Raw genomic sequence first — 20,089 nt, 5'->3', positions numbered from 1 at the left:
TGTGCGTTTGCCTTGTTATAACATCTAGAATTATCAGCTAGTTATATCATGCATATGATACATTACTGCCCAAAAGATACATATTTCTAAGTAGACACCTCCATTCCAGACAGAACTGAACAAATAATTCTTCACCAGGATGGAAGTGAACACATAAGTAAGGGCAATTAACTTGCTACTTCTTTCCTCCTTTCTTAGTATATTAGTCTTTGTGTCCTATACACTAAAGTATACTTCCTTCCTAGATGCACTGAGGGGAGGGCAGTCTGCATTAGTAGAAGTCTGATAGAGAGATTTTAAAACTTACTTTCAAATACGTAAACAAAAGTTGCATATCACCAATATAAAATTAGGCCTTGCCAGGTCTGGTAGGGTATAGTCTGGGCTTTAACCACTAACTTAAAATGATTTTTAATCCAAATATCCAAGAACCGGCCAAGAGAAGCCATCACGGTTTCTGCTTACAATGAATTACCATGAATTATTTCCATCTGAAGAGATACATTTGAAATGCTTTAGTTTATTCTCATCAGTGGGTAAATAGCATTTGTATAAGCTTCCTGTAGCTGCTCTAACAAATGCCCACATATTGGTGACTTAAAACAACCCAGATTGATTCTCTTACTGGAGTTCTGGAGACCAGGAGTCTGAAGTCAGTTTCACTGGACCAAAATCAAAATGTTCACCTGGAGGAGTCCTGGAGGCTTTGGAATGTTTCCTCCAGGTGAGCTCCTGGAGGCTACCCATGTTCGTCTCCTGACCCCTTCCCCCCGCCACGCACACACCCTCTTGCTCCCATCCTCATATCTCCTGCTTCCCCTTTTACCTTCTTGCCTCTGTCCTTAAGGACCCTTGGGATGATATTTAGGGCCACCTGGATAATGCAGGCTAATCTCCCCATCTCAAGGTCCTTCGCTGATCACACCTGCCAGTCCCTAGCCCCCTATAAAGTTGCATGCATAGGTTCCAGGGATCTCTTTGGAGAGCCATTGTTCAGCCTACCACAGTCCTTATCTCACTTTGTCTATACTGTGATTTATAGGGACCTTCTTTCAGAGGCGGAACAAAGATGGACTTCTGACTGTGGAGCCATAATTGCAGTCTGAGCATCATGCCCTGGTATTGAAGACGGGGCTGGATCGGCAGTGAAAAGACGAGCTTGAATCTCGCTCTGCCACCGCTGCTGTAGGATGGCGGGGGAAGCAACCACGCTGCGAGCTGCGTGTGTTCCTACCCAGATGCCCTGAAGGAAAGGCAGCCTCCAGTTCGGGTCAGTCCCCTCATCTCCAAACCTGGAGGTGCCTCAACCCGGTCACTCCTCCACACTCAAACACCATTTCTTGCTCCTAAGAAAAAGGCTTAGAAATGCCTCATTTGGAGCCTCTCTGCTCTCCGGGCACCCTGCGGTACCCTGGAAATGAAAGGATCAGAAGCAACCGGCTTACTTTTCCTTGAGCGCCCAAGAACTAAGGGGAAACCCACACCAGGCTGACGCTCTCTCGGGCTTTGTCAGATACAAAAGGATGGAGCAGTAGACGCGCCCCCCCATCTACCCGCTCTGGGCCCTCACTGGGATCATTCTTGAGTGTTAGTCCTATTCTTAATAACAAAGCCATTTTCTTCTAAGGGTCAAATCTTGTGATTTTCTTTTCTGACTTTGCTCCAGCTTTTTTCTGGTATGGCCCTAATCCCTGGGCCTCAGTGTTCCCACCTTCTAATTAAGTGGGGTGCACTCAGGTGATCAGAGATGAGTAGGATTGCGTACTTGCAGCCTTCCGGTGCAACCCGCTCATTTTGCAGGTAAGGAGACCGAGGCTCAGAGAAGGGAAGTGGCTTGGCAGGGGTCAGCCAGGGGTTGTGTGTGAATTTCTCTGTTTTTGTCCTGTCTCCTCAGTAACTCCAGGGCAGGGGCTATGGCTTTCCTGCCTTTTGAGCCCCTCCAGGGGCCCAGGCCCCGACTGGGGTTTGTAGACACTTGCTGATTGGGAGGACTGATGGATGGAACACAGGGCTGGTTGGGGAGAAGTTGTCAAAAGGGAGCCAGACTGCGAAGCTGGCCCTCGTGGGCAGGAGTGGCTGAGGCACGAGTTCTAGGGAGCCGCTCACCAGCTGGGTGATGGTGTGGACAAGTTTCTTGACTTTTCTAAGCCTCCATTCCTCCAACCAGAAGATGCAGATGATAATTCTTACTCCACGTGGTTGGAAGAGTTAATAAGGTTTAATAAGTTTGATACACTCAATAGATACTAGCTTTTTTTTTTTTTTTTGCGGTACACGGGCCTCTCACTGCTGTGGCCTCTCCCGTTGCGGAGCACAGGCTCCGGACGTGCGTGCTCAGCGGCCATGGGATACTAGCTTATTTTTGTTGCAGTTCTTATCATCATAATTAGGTAGGGGCAAAGGCAGGGTCACTGGGGGGAGGTGCAGAAACAATGCAAATGTAATAGAAAGATGTGGCAAAGCCCAGGGAAAGCCATCCCTTGCTGCAGCTCCTGAGATTGGGGAGCCTGGCAGGACTGTAGAAAGCTCCGGTGAGTCAGATAGAGAAGGGAGGGGAGTGGGGAGAGATAGAGAACTCCAGGTCCCAGTGCTCAGAAGACCTTAGGCTCATACACCTGTGATTAATCTGGGAGCATCCCAGCCCTAGCACTAAAATGGGTGGGGCCACCCCTCCTTGCTTCCACCCACATCCTTAGCGGCCCATGACCCTCCTAGACAACTCTGACCTGTGTTGACCTGGCTTCACCTGCAGACAGAGGGGTGCAACCCAGGGCAGGGGGTCCCACTCAATGGGATTTCCCCTCCTAGAAATGGATGTTCCCCTGGCAGCCAGGTCCTCCAGCACCCCAGCCTGCCACTCGCTGCCAACTCCACCAAGATGCTTGGGAGAATGGGAGTCACACGGAGGCCCAGCTGGGCTCCATGGAAACAAGACAGGCCAAGCGTACAGCTGGGTGGGCCACTCTACTAGGTGGACATGGAAGGGATGTCGACAAAGCTGGAGGTGGAATCCCTCTCTCACTCTGGAAAATCGGTGGCAGAGACATGGATTGGTTGCAAGGCACTTTTGAGGAAGGACCCATTCCAAGGACCCATCTTTTTTCCGGGGGCCCTCCTCCCACCTGGCGGCCCGCAGCATTCAGGGATCCCCAGATATGGGAGCAAAATAAGATAACGACTCTACTAGCTTCCGGAAGCTGCTGTGTTGGATGGTGGTGAAGGGGTGGCAGAAGGGAAATGTGTGTGTGGAGGGGAGAGAGGGAGAGAGACTTTGGGGCAGGGAGAGGAGGGGAGGGCAAGGAGGGGCTCATTCAGTTTTTGATTCAAAGATGCTGTTTGAGAGAGGACTCTGTGTAGGTGCCGCGGTGGGTAAGGAGGCTGCGGAGAGAGGGAGGAGGAGGGAAAATGAGACGGGGAAGGAGGGAAAAGCGCTGGAAAGGGAGGCTCTTTGAAAGACTATTCAGAGCTGTAGATTCCAGGCAGGTGGGAAGGCAGGCGAGTCTTCCCCCAGAGAAATGAGAAACCCTGTCGGAACCCCTCCAGTCCTTTTACCCTCCTGGATTCCTTACAGCAATTAAAGGAGCTTTTGCCTGAAAAGCAGCAGCAGCCCATTCCAGTTCCTCCCCCTTAGCAGGTGCTCAGTAGAGAGGAGCAGAATCCCAGGGTGGTTCCAGCCTCAGTTCTCCAAAGGAAGCTGGGTCTGGGTCTGACCGAGTTTTATGGTCTTGAAGCCCAGGGGGAGTGGAGGATCCTGGTTTCCCTTATAGCTCCCTGAGGGCCTGGCCTGGGGCTACCCTAGGACACCGAATGCTTCCAACTCTTGGGGACCACTTCCTAGAGCCTCAGGCGTATAATTTGCACACAGACTCTGCAAAAGTGGCAGATAACACAATCCATTTCAGTCATTTAACAGCAAAATGTCCTTCTCTAAGAAATAGGCAGGGCACGTTTAGGCCTTGCTTCGGCCATTCTCAGATCCCCACTAGGAGTCTCGGGGAATTCACTTCCGACAACTCACCTTTATTGCGTATATCCTGTCTGCCAGGCAGTGTGTTTGTTGGGTGCTAGAATACAGTCTATTCCCCATGCTTCAGAGCTCTCATTCTCATAGACGAGAATAAAATCATAATTGTTTTACAGATGAAGAAACTGAAGCCATATGTGCTGTCATTAAAACATCCATTTGTTGGGAATTCCTTGGAGGTCCAGTGGTTAGGATTCATCACTTCCACTGTAGGGGGCACGGGTTTTATCCCTGGTTGGGGAACTACGATCCCTCAAGCCGTGAAAAAAAATGGGAAACTTTCATTTGTTCTCTCCTTCATTCATTTATTCAGAGAGCTTTAATTGCGTCACATGAGGTGCCAGGCCCTGTATTGGGCACTGTAGGCTGATACAGAGAAAAGTCAGGCACATTCTTACCCACGATGCAACACCTACATAGGCAACCACAAATCTATGCAACTTCACAAGTTTATATTTTGGTTGTGCACTGGAGCCTTATGACTTTTATCTATACAGCTTCAATTTCATCATATAAATGCCACTGGGGGAGGGCACTAATGGGAACCTATGATACACACACACACAGGTTACTGAATTTGCTGCGTCACATCTCGGGAAGTTGGGGGAAGAAGGATGCTTGGAGAAGGACATAAAAAAAGAAAGCCAAAAGAAAAAAAAATCGGAGTAAAGGCAAATGTCATAAATGGTTGAAAAATTTCCTTTTAGAATCACTTATTTATGTGGTTTGGGAAACTTGTTTTCTAATAAGCACAATTTGGTTTTGCTTTGTAACTCCAAAAACTCAAAAAAGAATTGAGCGTCAGACAAAACAAACACACACAAAAAGGAAAGCCATCGCCAGCTGAAATAGTGGGGTGGCCCCTGCAGGAGGATGGGAAACAGTATGGCTTAGAGCACAGGCTGGGCGTTCAACCTACATCAAGACGGTGGGTAAGAGCACGAACTGGGAATAGTCAACACTAAGTGGATCTACCATTTAGTAGTTGTATGAGCTTGAGAAAACGGCTTAATCTCTCCAAATCTCCTGATCTGTAAAGTGAGGATAACTGTATGTATCTCTCAAGGTGGTACAGACCTCATTGCAAGGATTCACAGAAAGGCTCTACATAATAGGACTGGTGTGTCGGAGGGACTTGGTAAGATATTATCATCCACCAGCATCACCATCGTTACCAAAAGTGCCCCATGGAGTAGAAGTAGGAGAGGGTGACAGTGATGGAAGTGAGGATTTTTCTGGTTGGAGCAGGCCGGGTAATGAGTGATAGAAGGCCCCCTCCACATCTCTCTGAGCATTTCAAGCAGCCACAGGAGAGACCCACGTCCAGGGCTAGACCTTCAGGGCCCAGGCTGCGTCTGGCTGGGAGGGAGTGTGTTCCACCTGACAACCAGCGACTGGGGCCAGGGAGCCCCTGCTCTGGGGGTGGAGTCCTGGGGCCCTTGAATAAGGACAGCAGATTATCATTCTTGTCTCCACCCAACCCTGGGAGTCTCCCAGAAAGAGATAGGCTCAGCTCATCAGTCTCCCTGCCCTAGAGCAGCTACTTTTTACTTTAAAATAATTATACTTTTTTTTCTTTTTTTTTTTTTACTATTTACACAAATAATAAATGCTTCTATTTGGAAAGCGTATAAAAGTCAAAATAACAGTTACAATTACCCTGAGTCTCACCACTGGCAACAATCACCTCCTGTATTCTAGATAATTAGTGCATTATTTTTGGCCTTGTAAAAAATAATATAGTTGTAATAAGAATATAATTTTATTCTACTGTCTCGCTGAACATTACTTCATAATCTTTTGTTATTATAGACTTTATACACACAATTTAAAAAGTCTGCCTTTGGTTTCAGTTAGATGATGTGTTCTTAACTAATCATTCCTATATTGTTAGACTGTTTCCAATTTTACACTATTATAAAAAACATCACGTTAACATCTTTGTATGCAGTATATTCTGTAATTTAAATTATTTCCTTAGACTGAATACCCAGAATGGAATTCATATCGTTAAAGGGCATAAACATTTATGACTTTTTATGCATATATTAGGTATCTCAAAACGCTTTCTAGTTTTATTCTTCCAGAATATGTAATGTAGAGCTAAGTAAAGTGAATGGAAAAAATCATTAATAATCCTAATGTCCAAAATAACCTCTTTTGACAATTTCATATGCTTCCTTCCATCCACATTGTTCTGGGATCATTTTATACATATAAATAATATTTGTCACTTATTGTCACTTATTTCTTCACAGCTTTAAGAATCCTTCTAAAACATAATTTTTCATTACTACAAAATGGCCCATTTTTCAAAACAGCCTATTGTGTCTATACCATAGTCTATATTTTATTGGTGGCTATTGGGAATTTCCCCCCAATGCTTCACTGTTATAAATGACAATAAAGCAGATGCTACAAGGCCGCTACATTCATGAGAAGGACCCCATCCCAGTGGGAGTCACAGAAGTATAGACTCGAGAGGTCTATTGTACCTCAAGAGATTCACTCATCCGGCACCCTGTAACTAGATTCAAAATCACTTAATCCCCATTTTACAGATAAGGTACACTGCATTCAAGAGAATTTGACTGGGTAATACAAGTTCATAGATCTAGTAAGTACCAGAGATAAGAACTAAAACCTAAAAACCTAAAAGCCTTGGGTCCAATGCTGCTTCCACATGTGAATCAACTGGACTGTTTTTTATTCTGAAACATTCTTGTTTTCTGCCTATTTGAGAACTAACTGTACCACAGATGATAATATGCTAAGGAATGCCTAAAGAGGATTGATCTTTTATTCATATCAGTCTGAGGGAAGGTCTCTACTGATGTGTCACAGGTCTCTACCCTTGACTCTATCCTGCTCAATGTTTTGATGACGGTGGATAAAGCAGACTTATAAACATTTCAGGTAACATATAATTAATATGCTGAATGACAAAAGCAAGATTCCAAACTCAGTGGATCTCAAGGATGGACTAAAACTCCTCCTACTAGGAAGAAGTATGAAGATTTCCTTTCTATCCAAGAAATTAAAAAAAAAAAAAAAAGGACAGAAAAAACTATACCCAGAAAGGAGGGAAAATGACCTAATAGCATGTCTATGAAAAAAAAAATTGAAAATGCAGTTAACTCCCCCCACTTAGTGCTGGTCAACAATGTAATAATACAGGGAACCACCAAGTTGCACAACTCCAGGGGGCACTATTTACATGTCCTTCAATGGACAGCCTTGGATATGGCTGCCCAAGACCTGCAGTGATTTTTGGCTGTATTAATAGAACTGTAGGGTTGTTATTTTTTTTTTTTTTCATGATACGTGTTAAAGGTGATAAGGCAGACTTTATGTAATGGGGACTAATACAGTGGGGTTTTGTAGTGAGGGGGAGAGAGATTGGGCTCAACTCTGAACACAACAAGTGGAGATTTATAGCCAAGGAGCAGGGTCAGAGGATGGAAAATTACTAAGAAGGAACATCAGGGGTAAGGGGGATTCTGGCTAAACCAACTCTACAAAATTTTTGCTAAAGGCAGACCAGGGTGGTAAGATATTGAGTGTGGGGAGATAAGGAATTTGCTCAGAAATCAAGGATGGGGGACTGTCACTAAACTGACACGGCAGAATCCTTGCTAAAACTAGACTAAGCAGAGATGAACACGGAAGCCCACAGGTCAGGGCCTGGTTGAGAAGAGGGTTCAGAGGAGCCAGACTAGAATTAGATCAAGGAGTGAATCTTTGTCAGGGTCCAAAGTAATTATGCTCATATGGGCCTCCAAACGGGGCCATATTTTTAGAGGAATAGTGACCAACTTGAGGGCACTGGGAGAAAGGTGACCTGGATGATAAAAGGTCTGGGAAACATGTCATGATTATCTTTCAAAAGACATTTATTGAGTACGTACTATGTGCCCATTGAACAGTACAGACAACAAAAACTAAATTCCTGTCTCAAAGAAATTTACATTGTTGTGAATGTTAAAAAAGACTGAGAATAAGCTAGTATATAAAAAAAAATAAGCAAGATAATTATAGTATGATAAACATTGAAAGAAAGGGGGGAGGGTGAAGAGCTGGATATAATCTCAAGAGCAATTAGTGAGGTAGAGGAAAATCAAGAGTTTGGGGGGTCACAGAAACGGAGGGGAAAGGTTGACTTCGTGGAGGCCGCTGGGAGGAAAAGGAAGATGAGAACAGAGAAGTAACCACAAAATTCGGCAAGATGGATGTCATCTGTTACCAGAACACAAGAGCAGCTTTCTCCGGAGTGCTGAAAATGGAAACCCACAAGTTTTGCCATGAACCGGGAGCAGAGAATGGAATGATATATACATAGAGTCAAGGAAGGATATGCAGTTGACCCTTGAACAACATGGGTTTGAACTGTGCGGGTCCAATTATACAGGTTACTTTTCAATAGGAAATATTTTCAACAATCCACAGTTGGTTGAATCCAACGTGCATGTGGAACCACAGATATGGAGGAACAGAGGATACCAAGCACGGATCTTAAGTTATACTCAGATTTTTTAATGCAAAGATGGTCCACACCCCTAACCCCCATGTTGTTCAAGGGTCAACTGTATTTTAAAAGATGGGAGGTATTAGGACACAATTATGTGCTGATGGGAAGGATCCAATAGAGGAAGGGAAAGTGATGGTCAGGAGAGAGGGAAGGTTGATAAACTCAGGCATATAATCTTTGAGATGGCCATGGAGATGGGTCCAGAGCACAGGTGGAGGACTTGACCTTTGATTGGAGCAGAGAGATTTAAAATGCTTATGAAGGCAGCATTGTGACTGGAAAGAAAACAGAAGATATGAGTTCAACTCCCGGTAGGTTTGTAGACTTGGTGATGGGAAGATGTCAAATGCTTCCACTTCCCTAACAAAGTATGAGACCAAAGTTGGGTGGACCAGAACGCAGATTTGGGAAGAGAGGAAAGATATGGAATAACTGCCTTGGAAAGTGAGAATTCACGTTGTCTGGGGGAACGTAGCAGGATTGCTGGGCCAAGTAGAGTGCTCATCTGAGGTCTGTGCGAGCCTCAGCCATCGGCTCTGGCTACGTTAAGTAACAAATCTATTGGAAGAATGGAGGGAGTTCACATGGCTGTAGGAAAAGCCGAAGGACCAGAGTACCAGGGACTAGCTTAGCCCTGGGGATCTCTAGAGCAGGAATACATGGACGGCAGTTCTAGAATGCAGCTGTTGGGATGAATAAGTTCCATCCCCCCACGTTGAAATGAGCATGTGATTGAAAGTGTCACCAAGACCGTATTCCGTGAGGGATACTTCATCCAGCAAATCTGTGACGTTATTACCCAAAGAAGAGGGAAAGGATCCTGGACAGACAAAAACCAGAGGACTACCATGTGGTCATGAATTCAAGTGAAACCGGTCAGTAGGACTGTGTGTTTTCTCTAGCAACATTCAGCCTCTTTGGGGCAAGCTCGAAGAAAGTGGGCCGTTAGGACTGAGCTAAGTAAACATTGTGGGATAGGAGCTTATTATAGTAATTAGACCTTACACAATCATAGGAGGAGCTGGGAAAGAAAAGTCCAAATTTGGAGCTGAAAGATCAGAGAAAAGCCACTAACCAGCTCTGGCACTGGTGAACAAATAGGGATTTGCAGGAATGCTGTAAGCTAGTCACATCCAGCTGCGGCAACAGGATCACAAAGGGCGCTAGGACAGAAGTCCATGCACGGTTGGTGGTTCCCCGTGGCTACTGCCTCTGTGAGTTCACACCAAAGTGTCCGGGGTGGGCTTGGGGTCACTGTTGGGCAGCAGGGCCAGCAGTTGGGAAGAGAGACCCAGAGAGAACCTCCGGCACTTCTGTGTCTGACTCTAAACAACACCTTCAGGGTGTTATGACCGCTGTTCCCCTCTGCCTCCCCAATCTTCCACGACTTTGCTTTTGGCCAACTCGAACCCTGGACGATTCAGAGAAAGGGATTCTGGGAAACACAGTTCCCAGTGTAAATGAATCATCAATATAAAAATACAGCATGATAAGGATAATAGAAAACAAGACAGATAAAGGGATTTAGGGGATTTTGAGGGGCGTGACTATCATGATGGTCCGTAAGACCCAGAATATGCAGATCACATGAACTGGCAGTGAGAAGGTCAAAGAATTTTTGACTGGAGGTACGACAGGAAGCGAGCAGTAAGGATAAAAGATGATAGAAGGTGGGATATGAATCTGAGGTTTGGGATGTGTTCTGATTCCCGGTGATTAGGAGGTCTCAGGTGGCTGTGGTGTTGGAGACCCATGAGTTGGAAGAATCATTCACATGGATGCTGAGGTTGCTGAGAGAATGGTGGCCAGGAGGGGACCAAAGAGAAGGTCCACGAGCCTGTGGCTGAAGTCCCAGTGAGTGCGCGGCAGTGACCAGCAGGTTGTCAGGCACAGCAGTTACGACAGGTGGAGACCGAGCTTCAAAGAACTGAAGAGTTTGAAGTAGAAGGAAGAGAAGCGGTTTTAAAACGGCAACAGAGAGCAAGGAGGGCTCCTAGTCACTTCATGCCCTGAGCTACCTGAAGGGGAGGGGGGGAAATCAACTGTCTTCTTTTTTAATTTCTTTTTATTTTTGGCCGTGTCGTGTCTTCATTGCTGCGCGCAGGCCTTCTCTAGTTGTGGCGAGCGGGGGCTACTCTTAGTTGCGGTGAGTGGGTTTCTCATTGCGGTGGCTTCTCTTCTTGAGCAGCATGGGCTCTAGGCACGTGGGCCTCAGTAGTTGTGGTGCACGGGCTTAGTTGCTCCGCAGCATGTGGGATCTTCCCGGACCAGGGCTCAAACCCGTGTCCCCTGCATTGGCAGGCAGATTCTTAACCACTTTGCCACCAAGGAAGCCCCTCAACTGTCTTCTGAGAGCACTGTGGGTGTTTAGGGGGACCAGGGACCCGAGGGAGCACCAGATTTCACCCAATGAAAGGAGCTGGGAGGTGCATTCAGGGAAGAGGTGAGAATACAGGGGAATGTGCTGACCACTCAACATGTGTTCCTAAAGGGCGCAATGAAATGTCCCCACAGAAAGGAGAGGTGGGAGGGTGAGTCAGGTTAGGGATTATATTATGACTTTTCAGCTGCAAATGTCAGAGATCCAACTCAAACCAGATTAAGCAGAAGTAAAGAGAATTTATTTGCTCATATACAGGCTTACCTCAGAGATATTACGGATTCCGTTCCAGACCACTTCAATAAAGTGAATATTGCAAGTCACATGAATTTTCTGGTTTCCAGGGTGTATAAAAGTTGTGTTGATACAGTATGTAAACTGTATAGTGTACAGTATTTATACACTACTGTAGTCTAAGTGTGCAACAATATTGTCTAAAAAAAAGGTACACACTTTAATTAAAAATACTTTATTACTGGGCTTCCCTGGTGGCACGGTGGTTGAGAGTCCGCCTGCCGATGCAGGGGACACGGGTTCGTGCCCTGGTCCGGGAAGATCCCACATGCTGCAGAGCGGCTGCGCCCGTGAGCCGTGGCCGCTGAGCCTGCGCGTCTGGAGCCTGTGCTCCGCAACGGGAGAGGCCACAACAGTGAGAGGCCCACGTACCGCAAAAAAAAAAAAAAAAGAAGAAGAAGAAGAAGAAGAAGAAGGAGAAGGAGAAGAAGGAGAAAAAGAAGAAGAAGAGGAAGAAGAAGAAGAAGGAGAAGAGGGAGAAGAAGGAGAAGAAGAGGAAGAAGGAGAAGGAGAAGAAGGAGAAAAAGAAGAAGAGGAAGAAGAAGAAGGAGAAGAGGGAGAAGAAGGAGAAGAAGAGGAAGAGGAAGAAGAAGAAGGAGAAGAAGGAGAAGAGAAGAAAGAGAGATGGGGGAACAGCCAGTCGGTGGAGCAGTCAAAACACACTCAGCATTTATTGACTAGGTTTGCTGTCTTAGGTGAGTGTGGGGCTCCCTTTCCATCTCTCTGCTCCTCTCTCCTCTCTCTTGGCTGTACTCTCAGGCAGCCTCTCCCCACCCAACATCAGATGGCTGCCCAACAGCTAGAGGTGGATATGGTCCTCAGTGCCTGCTTCTTCCCTTCCACCCCAGTGAAATCCCAACCTGACCCATCCACTGTGGTTAGTGTGGTGGTCTCTCTAAGTGGCCATGGTCCTGGGTGCACTGCCCGCCCCTGGTGGACAGAACCTCACGTTGGCAAGTAATGGAATGGTTCTTCGGAGGAAAACTGTGATGCTGTCATCAAGAGCAGGAGGGCAGAGTACCGGCTGGGCAAACATACAATGTCCACGTTGGGTACATACAGAGCAGGATGGGGATGAGGGTCAAGGCGATGTTGAATAACTGCAGAGGCTGGGATTTTGGATGCTGGTGGTCGCTGAGGAAAACAAGGATATGAGGCATGATGAGGTTGGCACTGATAACTCTTAGAGGAAGTGGGCAATCTTCATGTTCGTCCTGAATACCCAGAGCACCAGAATGGGGCCTTGGCCATGGCGCCATCTAGTGCTGTGTCACGGCGTAGCGGGGGAAGCCAAGGCACAAGATGGTTTCCCCGCGATGGCTCACTCCTTCAGCACCATATAGTTTGTGGTCTAGGAGACGCGAGGGGTCATTTGCAAATGTCTGAAGGATGTGGGCAAGTTTGGGGAGAAAAAGTTAAGGACCATGTGATTGACAGCGGCTCTTGGCAGTTTGAAGAACCGACCTCTGGAAGAGGGAGGAGACGTAATCTACGCGGCTCCAGAGCAGAATCAGCACCAATGTGTAAAAGCTGGAGGAAAGTTTTGAGCTAATAATTACAAGTAGAACTGTCTAATGAAGAAGTGGCTTTATAAAAGACACGTGCACCCCAATGTTTGTTGCAGCACTATTTACAATAGCCAGGTCACAGAAGCCACCTAAATGCCCATCGACAGACGAACGGATAAAGAAGATGTGGTACATATATACAATGGAATATTACTCGGCCATAAAAAGGAACAAAACTGGGTCATTTGTAGAGATGTGGACGGACCTAGAGACTGTCATACAAAGTGAAGTAAGAAAGAGAAAAACAAATATCGTATATTAATACATATATGTGGAATCTAGAAAAATGGTACAGATGAACTGGTTTGCAAGGCAGAAATAGAGACACAGATGTAGAGAACAAACGTATGGACACCAAGGAGGGAAAGCGGGGCGGGGTGTGTGTGGAGGTGGGATAATTGGGAGATTGGGATTGACATATATACACTAATATGTATAAAATAGATAACTAACAAGAACCTGCTGTATAAAAAATAATTAAATTTTTTTTAAAAAGTTGTTTTCTTCCAAGGCAGTGAGTTCCCTGTCCCTAAAAGTGTTTAAGCGGTGATTTGAATGCTCCTAGTCAGAGAGATTATATAAGGCCTCCTATTTTGGAGATCTAGCCAGAACATTTTTAAGGTAGCTTCCAGATTTAAACTCTATGACTTGATTCATACTCGGAAGGAAATCATCAAATAGTACAGTGGCTAAATGTTGCCTCTGATACCCTGCCACTTCCCTTTTCTTACTCCTTTTTTCTGTCTCCAGGCACCTCCATCCCATCCCCAGGAACCTGCCGCTCTCATGACACCTCCTGGATTCCCAGGCAGGTCTGCCTTCTAGACATAACATCCCTGCTGCAGAATGAGGCCTCTTCTTTCCCAGCAAAATATCTGGGATCTGACAAACAATGCAGATGTAAACTAGCATGAACGCCAGAATTTGAGAAACGGAGCCCTGTTGGAGGAACTACAAATTTAATTATAGCCAGTCTGTATCATACATTTGGAATCATTTTTCATTTATTAGCTTCTGTGTCCTCTCTTAAATGTGTTTTGGTTACCCTTGTCTCCTTTAATCAGATTGCTAGAATCTGCAGGCGGGAGTTTTGCGATATAATCTTCTGAACCCTGGACAAAACTTCATATTTCAGTGATAGGAGGTTCGTGGAGTAAAGTCAAGGTGAGTAAACCCTAATCGTGAGCTAGTTTTTTCACTTGCTCACAACGCCTACTGTCTACACCCCAGGCACTGAGATAGCTGAGGGGGTCTTAAGGTGAGTGGGGTTGGCCCCCTGCAAAGTGCCTACTAAGCATTGGGCGCTGTGCTAGACACACTGCATCCTCGTCGCATGTGACTCGTAGACACCCCCATCAGGCAGGGATGGCTATTTTCCTTTTACATGTAAGAAAACAGGCCCAGAAAGGACTGTCCAGAAAATGAGAGCCAAAACTTAAACCCAAGTCACTCTGGCTCAGTGTTGTCCATAAACAAATAAAATATGATTACTAAACAAACAGGTTTTCAATTTTCATTTTTCTCTCTGGAGCCCCAGGAACAAAAAGACCATTTTTCAATCTATGATGGGATCCACAGAATAGAGCAAAAACTGCCTAGGTTAGTCCTGGGGGATACTAAAGTGAAATTCAGCGATGCAGGAACAGGAGTGGCTGTGTCTTACCAGGTGGATCTCCGTGAGCGACCCTTTGCAGCCCAGTGATCACCCAGCTCCTCAGAGGAGCCTCAGACCCACCCGGTTCCGGCCCCTCTTCCCGCGCGGCGGCGGTGAGCCACAGCACGGGCGCCATCTAGTGGTGAGTCGGAAGCCTCACTCTAGGGCTCCGAAAAGGCTCTGGGACCAACCTAGCATTAGGATCCCTGTACAGCTCAGATTCCGAGTTCGCTCTAACAGGTGGGTCCAGAACCACCGTAGCATCCCCAAAGAAATTCATCTGCTGCCCGCTTGCCATCAGATGCATATCCCTGAACTCAGAGCCCTCTCTCAGCTCACACCTTCACCTTCCAGGCTTTCTGGAACGAAATTGGAACGCCCTTCTACACCCTCCCTTGTATTTCCATTCATGTTAGTTACAAATGGAAAAAAAAAAAAAACCTCAGCTAATCCAGTCTTTCAGCTACACACACACACACCCCACCTGTTGGCAGGGTCATTCATCAGAGAGCCTCTCCAGGGGAACTTTTCCTAAACATAAGATCCAGGTGGGGAGAATGCAGCAGCTTGGGAAGGCAAAAGGATGACGACCACCAAGGAAGAAAATGCTGTTTTTGCGAAAGGAATTCCCATAAACAGAGCTTTGAAAACAGGGACATCCTCAGCAGGCTCTCAAGGCACTGGGCCACCTTCAGGGTCTCCCTCATGCTCCCCTGCCCCTTCACTTTGACTGGTATCCCCCCCCTCCCCCCCCCCCCCCAACAGGACAGGCAGTTGTGCAGAGCCTGGATCTGGACAGGAAGGGAGACTGGCGGTTTCAGTGGTCCAGAGATGCGGGCTTAACCTTGGTGTCGGAGGTGAGGGAGAGGCATCCCAGAGGATTTTCTCTGAGTACCACTGGGTGATGAAGAGTTCTCCGAGCTCACACTTTTGTACTTGATTCACCCAATTTAAGCATTCATTATACAAGTGAATGAATAATGTGTATGAGCATATGTAATGTGTATGTATTCTGAATTCATATTCAGAATAACGAATATGTTCTGTGAATGCATATATTTTTAATTTAAAAATAGATGTCCATTTTAGATCTCGCGGTCAGCAGAATCATCCCTCCCTCCCAAAGTGTCCACCTCTTAATCCCCAAAACCTGTGAATACGTTACCTTTCATCCTTGCATGGCCAAAGAGACTTCACAGATGTGATTAAGGTTAAGGACCTTGGGATTGGGGAGATTCTCCTGAATTATCCAGGCAGGCCCAGTCTAATCACATTAGCTCTTTAAAAGCAGATGGATAACATGGAAATAATTTTGCCAGTGACATAAGTGTCACAATGGGGATAAGAGTCAAATTTACAGAAAGTGGCTTGTAGCAGAATAAAATCACTATCAACTCTTAAAAGAAAAATAAAAAGCAGAGAACCTTTCCAGCCTACGGTCAGAGAGAGAGAGAGATGACAAGGGGAGAAGGACCTGAGAGAGATGTGATGTTGCTGGCTTTAGAGATGGAGAAAGGAGGCCATGCCCGAACCAAGGAATGTGGGCAACCTGTAGAAGGTGGCAAAGGCGAGGAAAAGGATTTTCCCGTAGAGTCTGCAGACAAGGAGGCAGCCCTGTGGATTTCAGCCCAGCAAGGACCATGTCAGGCTTCTGCAGAGCTGTAAGATAATCTGCAGTGTTTTAAGCCACTAAATTTATAGGGACTTGTTAGAGGAGAAAGAAAAGCTCATACAGGCCTGTTTTGGGTTTTGCGATCTCAAAGTCTCACTCCGCGTCAAAGCAAGGGCCACCCGGAGCTGTGTTGCCTTGAGAGACTTTTGTTTCAGGACCTGTGGGAAAAGCACCCTGTCTATTAATAATCTATTTTATTACTCAGAAACCGAAAGATCTACTCTGTCCCACCAAGTGAGCCTCCGATGAATGTCTTCAGACTCCTCAGCAGAGCTCTGAATTAAGGGGCTCTTGGGGATGGCTTCCGTGCCTCTCATCATTGACTAGGACACACTCTGGAAATAGATACATGAGTACGCACTGTTGAGAGGGCACAAATGGATTGTCTCTACCAGGAAGCATGGTCCCCTTAAGAAATGACTCATTGAATCATGAAGTTATCCAAACCTCCGTAATGCAATCATACTCTTCCTGGGAATTTTTAATTTGAAACTAATTCCAAAGAAGTTAAATAAAATATGCATGAAATTTTTTACAATACAATTGTAACAGTAAAAACAACAACGACAAAGCAAAGAGTCAAAATTCTAATGATAGGAAACCTTGAATACATTACTATTCCATGCTATTAGGCAACCATTAAAAATTACAATGATTCATACTATGGAAAATAGGGAAATATCCTTATTATGCTAAATGGAAGCAGCATATTATAGAATGGTGTTCATTCAATAATCCTTTATTGACCACATGCTACGTGTACCAAGCACCAAGTAATTAATGGGAGCCACAGTAGATGTACACTCACTGCTCTTATGGACCGAGGTGTGCCACGACTGCAAAAATGTAAAATGATCTATACACACGGAAGGGGATGTACCCAAAAATGAAGCAATGGTAGGGTGTGGTAAATATTCTCCTTAACCTTCTTAAATTATGTCTTCAATTATCATCATTATATTAAAGGATAGGCCAGGAAGAAACATAAACCTCTAGACCTAAGTCCCGAAGCAGAGGAAGAATTGCAGCAGGCTCCTGGTTGAGGAAGCAGGGTTGGAATATACTGTTTAGAAACATAACAAGCAACAGCCTGGCAGGTCAGGAGGCCAGGCTCTTCCCCAGCAGGGGAGCAGGAATCCAGCTGTACACACAGGTCCTTTACAGTGAGGTTGGTTCCCGGGGGGCCACATTTGAGCCTGACCTGACACCCTCTGTGTATCGGGGAAATTTTCACTGCACTAGGCTGGGCCCTGAGGGTTGGCGACACCTGTCTCTACCTGTCTCCCCGGCCTCTGAGAGGTTAACTGGGGAAGCAGATGCCGCATTACTCATCATCTTTATGCCACCATCTGTGTCGGGCAAGCCACATCCCCTGGGCCTGCCTCGGTTTCCCTGTGTGAACGAGAAAAGTCGGGGCTTGTTAATTTCTAAAGCGCCTCCTAAAGGCTGCAGCCGTGGGAGCTGTGCTGGACTCGAGGCCGAGCGAGCTAAGTCCTAAGAAGGCACAGCCCCGACCACTAGTTTCCTATCCAAAGACACTTTTATGATGGTACCGATATGAAGAAAATGATGATGACTGAACAACTACTGAGCACGTGACAAAAGTGAAGGTGAGACTAATTATCAGTGAACATTAATTGTCCAACATGTATGTGTAGGGTAGGGTGTGGTTAGGAAAGGCATTTATAGAGATCTCATTTCTCTCTCGATTTACCTTCTCCTACCAAACAAGAAGTTCCTTTATAAAGCATGACTTTTATCAACTCTTATTACATGCCAGGCCCGTGCTTAGCCCTTCCTCTGGATTATTTCATTTAATCCTCACAACGACCCTAATTAAGTGGGAATATGATCTCCATTTTGCCTTTGAGGAAAGAGGAGCTTAAGCAAGTGAATGACGTGTCCAAGGTCTCATAACCCGTAAGTGGTCCAGGACTTGGGAATCCTGGTTGAGCCTTCTCACCTGTGGATTTTCACTGCCATTGGAATCTTGGGTCTGACTAATTCTACTCATTCTTCCAAATCCAGCCAATAAAACAGCCTTCTCTGGCCTCCCCGCTGTGCCACCTCCAACCAATCTCCCAGCCTCCTGGGCTTTGTGGCTCTACGGGCTGTGGTTGCTGCCACCTGATGTCCCTGACTTCTGTTTCCTCCTCTCAAGCTCTCAGTTTGAATGCACTTCTGTTCTACTCCTTCTCGTCTTCACTTTACCCTGTCTGACCCTCTACTAGGATATTATACTATATCTTGGGATATAGGATGCAAACTTGAGCATGTATCGAAATCACATGGAGGGCTTATTAAAACACAGATTACTGGGCCTCAGCCCCAGAGTTTCTGATGCAGTGGGCCTGGGTGGGACAGAGAATTTGCATTTCTCCCAAGATTCCAGATGCAGCTGATGTTGTTGGTCCTGGCAGCATCACACTTTGATCATCCTTGCTCTGGGGAGCCTCATTTCCACTATATTTTCCTCTGTTGCTGAACTTTTTTTTTTTTAAATAAATTTATTTATTTTATTTATTTATTTTTGTCTACGTTGGGTCTTCGTTGTTGCGCACGGGCTTTCTCTAGTTGCAGCGAGCGGGGGCTACTCTCCGTTGAGGTGCGTGGGCTTCTCACTGCGGTGGCTTCTCTCGCTTCGCAGCACGGGCTCTAAGCGCGTGGGCTTCAGGAGTTGTGGCATGCGGGCTCAGCAGCTGTGGCTCTCGGGCTCTAGAGTGCAGGCTCAGTAGTGGTGGTGCACGGGCTTCGTTGGGCATGTGGGATCTTCCCGGACCAGGGCTCGAACCCTTATCCCCTGCACTGGCAGGCGGATTCTTAACCACTGCGCCACCAGGGAAGTCCCTGAACGTCTCCTTAAACAAACTCTTCCCAATGTCTTACATAAGGAAACCTGACTTTCTGTGGAAGGCCCTCTACCCAGGTTTTGTTTTTTTTTTCCTAGATCCCTGATCACAAGACAAGGAAGCGTGGTTCTCACTGGCACTTCTAACACCCTCGTCTCACAATTTCTTTATTCTTCCAACTCCAATAGCCATTTCCACACCAAACACCCAAGGCAAGCATGGCTGTGTCTCCAGCTCCACCTCTCTGCCAGCCCACGTCCACCCATCACAAACAAGAAGGGGATTTTCAGCCACCGGTCCAGGCAGCCCCACCAAGTCTGTTTGCACCTTCCCTTCTTCTGGGCTGCTGGAGACAGTCACAGAACTGGGATTGGGCCCATTGGGCCCTCCTGACCTCAGATGGAACCCCACAACTGCTCACTTTATCTTTATAATCATCACCAGCTGACTCACCTGTCTCATCCCCGCCACTGGCTCCTATTTTAACCCTGGCCAGTCCCCACCAGCCTTTACCTGGTCCACACCTTCCTCTCTCTCTCGCCACCAAGATGGTGGACCAAATGGAGATCAGCTATGAGCTACCTCAGCGTCCCTGTGATTTACTCCACATTAGCTCTGCCTCTTCACTCATCCTGCCCTCCTTCCCTCCTATTTCAAAACAAGAGGAGTTTTCAAAACCACAGTGACATACCACCGCACACCCACCAAGATGGCTACTATCAAAACAAAACCAAAAACCCAGAAAATAACAAGTGTTGTTGAAGATTTGGAGAAAATGGAACCTTTGTGCATCGTTGACGGGAATGCGAAATGGTGCCGCCCTTATAAAAAACCAGTGTGGTGGTTCCTCAAAACGTTAAAAATAGAGCTACTGTATGATGCAACAATCCAACTTCTGAGCATATACCCCACAGAACTGAAAGCAGAGCCTCAAAGAGATATCTGTACGCTTAGGCCCATTGCAGCCTTATTCCCGGTAGCTAAAATGTGGAAGTAACCCAAGTATCCGTCAGCAGATGAATGCATAAACAAAATGTGGTATGTACAAACAAGGGAATATTGTTCAGCCTTAAAAAGGAAGGAAATTGTGACACATGCTACAATATGGATGAACCTTGAA

General features: G+C 46.1%; 2 long non-coding RNA genes across 7 annotated transcripts in view; one reads left to right on the top strand and one right to left on the bottom strand.

Annotated features, from left to right (window-relative positions):
- LOC113610105 (uncharacterized) overlaps nt 1-20,089 on the bottom strand; it is a 34,590-nt gene that overhangs the window by 3,943 nt on the left and 10,558 nt on the right. For both annotated transcript variants that reach the window (XR_003428951.1, XR_003428952.1), the window contains exon 2: nt 16,182-16,278. This is a non-coding gene — a long non-coding RNA (uncharacterized LOC113610105). The remainder of the gene's footprint in view (nt 1-16,181; nt 16,279-20,089) is intronic.
- LOC113610104 (uncharacterized) lies at nt 11,754-18,683 on the top strand. Of its 5 annotated transcripts, none has more exons than XR_003428949.1 (6): nt 11,754-11,921; nt 12,677-12,923; nt 13,545-13,766; nt 13,859-13,958; nt 14,461-14,590; nt 15,538-16,187. It is a non-coding gene; the product is annotated as an uncharacterized LOC113610104 (long non-coding RNA). The 5 variants fall into 5 exon arrangements; XR_003428950.1 differs by having other exon boundaries at nt 12,664-12,923; XR_003428948.1 differs by lacking the exons at nt 11,754-11,921; nt 15,538-16,187 and adding an exon at nt 16,326-18,683 and having other exon boundaries at nt 11,957-12,923.

The sequence above is a fragment of the Aethalodelphis obliquidens genome, unplaced genomic scaffold, assembly GCF_003676395.1.
Source record: "Aethalodelphis obliquidens isolate GAN/ISIS:26980383/991018 unplaced genomic scaffold, ASM367639v1 scaffold61, whole genome shotgun sequence".
NCBI classification, from domain to species: domain Eukaryota; kingdom Metazoa; phylum Chordata; class Mammalia; order Artiodactyla; family Delphinidae; genus Aethalodelphis; species Aethalodelphis obliquidens.
This window is presented reverse-complemented; position numbering and strand designations above follow the sequence as displayed.